This window comes from Branchiostoma floridae, chromosome 8 (assembly GCF_000003815.2).
Source record: "Branchiostoma floridae strain S238N-H82 chromosome 8, Bfl_VNyyK, whole genome shotgun sequence".
NCBI classification, from domain to species: domain Eukaryota; kingdom Metazoa; phylum Chordata; class Leptocardii; order Amphioxiformes; family Branchiostomatidae; genus Branchiostoma; species Branchiostoma floridae.
The window spans coordinates 924,439-927,650 of NC_049986.1; the positions used below are offsets into that span (position 1 = coordinate 924,439).

Genomic DNA, 3,212 nt, shown 5'->3' on the forward strand with positions numbered 1-3,212 from the left:
AGGACGACCCCAGCATACACCTTCTCGGTTGGTTCACAAGAACTTGATAGACTCCATTTTGGCAGTTGTTCCTCCGCCATTCGAAGTTTCAGATTTATGAGTTCAAGAGTGGTAGTTGAAAATACAGGGGAAGAAACAAACTTCATATCATACCTTGGACGATACTGGGGTCCGCGAAGATCAGAGAAGTCCCATGTTGTAATGACGAGTTATGTCTGTCTTGCTGGCGGTGGAATCGGTCTTCCAATCGGTTGAGCTGAACTTGTTTTGTAACGTCGGATCCATGCACCTTCTGTCAAGTCTGTGAAATGAGAGGGCGAGTCCATTTAGAAAATCAAGGGGTGCGAGCCACCTATGTTTTATACTCAAATGAAGGAACAAATATGCATATTGATGGGTGTGAATCAGCCTAAGTTATAGTAAGCCATTGGTAAACCTGAAAACTATGTTTACGAATGAGATGAACATGAATCAAATGGATCAAAACGTGTGCAATGAAATCGAAGAGGTTCTATACATTCGTATGATAGATATTGGGTAAAATGTATCTATGAAAACTTCTTTGTTTGTCCTCCCTCTTTGAGTGAAATAGAATAGCCCAAAGCACCCGCTGTAACCAATCAGGGCCCATGGGGAATGTGGGACGTGAGGTTAACTGAGGACACGTCCTCTATCGACACCTCGGCCGTACAGCACGTACGAACCGGTGGATGGGACGCCTCCTGCATACCAAATGTCGTGATAAAACATTCCGTGGAAAATGTCATCTCATGCCTCGCTTTTCTCAAGCTCCAGGGGTATCAATCATACTGTGCATCCCGACTGAAGTGGCACAATAAAAACTTAAGTTATACTTTTGTCTAGTAGACTATTTACAACAATAAATTAACAAGTGGCCATTCTCTGTTTAAAACTGTAACAAACGATGTAGAACCAAGGGTCCATCTATCAATAAAAGAAACAAGGCTCAATAAAAATCTTTCAACTTTTATTGGCCACAAATCTTGACGTTCTATTGGCTCATAAAACGTGGGAGGTAGAGAAACATGCTTAACGTTATTAGCGAGAGTTTGCGAGTTATATGAGTATTTTTTTTTTTGCGAGGGTGTATCGTCATGTGAGTGCTTGATTGTCTATTAGAAAAAAAAGGAGAACAAAATAAACTCTTTCATTTGTCCGCTAAATAAAACAGCCGTTTGACATGGTTGGCGCCATTCCCACTGTATTTAAGGCTTAAGTTCATTGGGTCTATATCAAGCGCATCTGCGTTACAGTCTGTACGTTAGACCAATCAATTGGAAGTTCACATGCCAGGATCTTCATATTTCAGTACCGTTTATATAGGACATAGTATTTGTATGTGGGCACACGCTGAATATGACTGTTGCCTTTCCGAGCCAGACAGTCTTTAAATATCTATGCATGATAACAAGTCTCTTCATACATACAGTCTCTTCACTCGAGCTCAAGCATAGCGCTAATGTATATTTGGTGAACTTGAGAAGTGACATTGAATCTCTGTCGAAGCGTATGATCTGATCATCTATAGCAGAATTTCGTTGCAGCACGCAGAATTGCATTACGACAACGCGATGCGTGGTTACAGTCATGCCACGGGACATGCGGTCTTGGTGATGGATCAGTAACACCGCCCCCCCCCCTCCTTATTTCTAGGAAAAATCGATAACGATTGCCGGCGGTAACAAACCGTCAATAGACCGTCATCTCCCCGCTACTCCTCCGCAACATCACGTGATGATTCCCCGTCAGGTCATGTGAGGACATCGCCCGGTGACCGCGCGGGCGTTGAACTGGGAGGGTTTGAACATGTTATGGCTTTGACATATGACGGGGGTACTGATATAGCTTTTGAGTCTAAATTTGTGAGAAGTTTATTTGGGTGTGCTGGCTGTACACTTAGCACTGATACTGCAAATTTGCGGATGCTTCATTTCACTGCATTGCAGCAATGAAACTACAACATTTTGCCAGAATGCACGCTGCATGGTTGCAACTAAAGTACTTTTGGGCTTCTTTTCACTACGCTGAACAACATGAAATGCAAACTTTGCAAAACAAGAGGAGATTTGTTGACTGATTAATGAGAATATTCTGTCATAGTAGTTTTTGCAACGTATACGTATCTCTTGTCCCGGACATGATACGGTCTTGACATTTGGGTGGCAGATACTAGTAGCTTTTCACGTCAGTACAAGGCGGGGTGAGGTTTGAGCTTCCTAGTCTAACATTCATTTTTGGAACTTTTGCATTGCAAGGGTATTTTTGTAAAAAACATTCCAAAGAGAATAACTGAAGAAAGGAACGACGTGTTTTCGGCATACAGGTAGCTCAAACAAAGATGTACATACAATTTCAAATATATGCATATTATGAACATGAGGAATAATTTACAAAATTGATGAGAAGATTGTAAGATTATACTGTTTTCCATAACTGGACTTCGATAAACGAAACAGATATAATTCATGACAAGTGGAACATAAACAGACACCAAACATGCAAATGAATGATTGCATAATTAATACAAAAATGGCAAAACCACTGGTAAATGATGGGAACTTTATACTTGTGGCAAGTGTTAGGTAGTTGAAGGTAAACATCGCATGCATAAATTATGCAACTGTATAAGTCCTTCTTGAAATAGTTGAACTGTAACCAACACAGATGAACTTTCAAGTTAACTGTATAAGTCATTTGCTATTTTTTTTTCACGGAGGTTTGACGTCGCCGAACTCTCGTTCTATAATGTTGACATTTCTATGCAGTGGTGATAACCTTTAATGCACAATCCTGCTAAGCCCTCGGAGGTAGAATAGTATTCCTAATGGCTTTACGTGCCGGCGTAATGATATATAGACTCTTGACTACCGTGCAGAGGTTAAGCCGGAGTATCTGCTTGCAGCAAGTATCGGGCTCATGCCTAGGGAATTTGTATTTAGCCTTCTGCCTATTAAAGTAAAAACACTGCTTGTCCAATCTAATGTAGGCTAAATATATCCATTATGCACATTGAAAGACAAATGTCCTCGTGCATTTCAGTTTACTTTGCTTAACTGTATTGTAACATGTCTCACTAGAGTTTTGACTAGCCTAAAAATTTACAAGAAAAAAATATAATCCCTACCTACCTACTTACCTATTACTACTAGTACCGACCCTATTTTTTCCTGACTGAAACATAAAACACAACA

The 3,212-nt window shown here is 40.4% G+C and overlaps 1 protein-coding gene across 2 annotated transcripts in view; it reads right to left on the reverse strand.

Moving 5' to 3' along the window:
• The window catches only part of LOC118420465 (monocarboxylate transporter 13-like), a 17,086-nt gene that overhangs the window by 11,205 nt on the left and 2,669 nt on the right, over nt 1-3,212 (reverse strand). Inside the window, exons 1-2 of one of the 2 annotated variants that reach the window (XM_035827285.1) lie at nt 1,709-1,832; nt 154-301 (exon numbers count right to left, since the gene is read on the reverse strand). The gene's annotated coding sequence lies outside the window, so the exon portion shown is untranslated. Of the gene's footprint in view, nt 1-153; nt 302-1,708; nt 1,833-3,212 lie in introns of those variants that run through there. The other variant, XM_035827284.1, reaches the window with a different exon arrangement.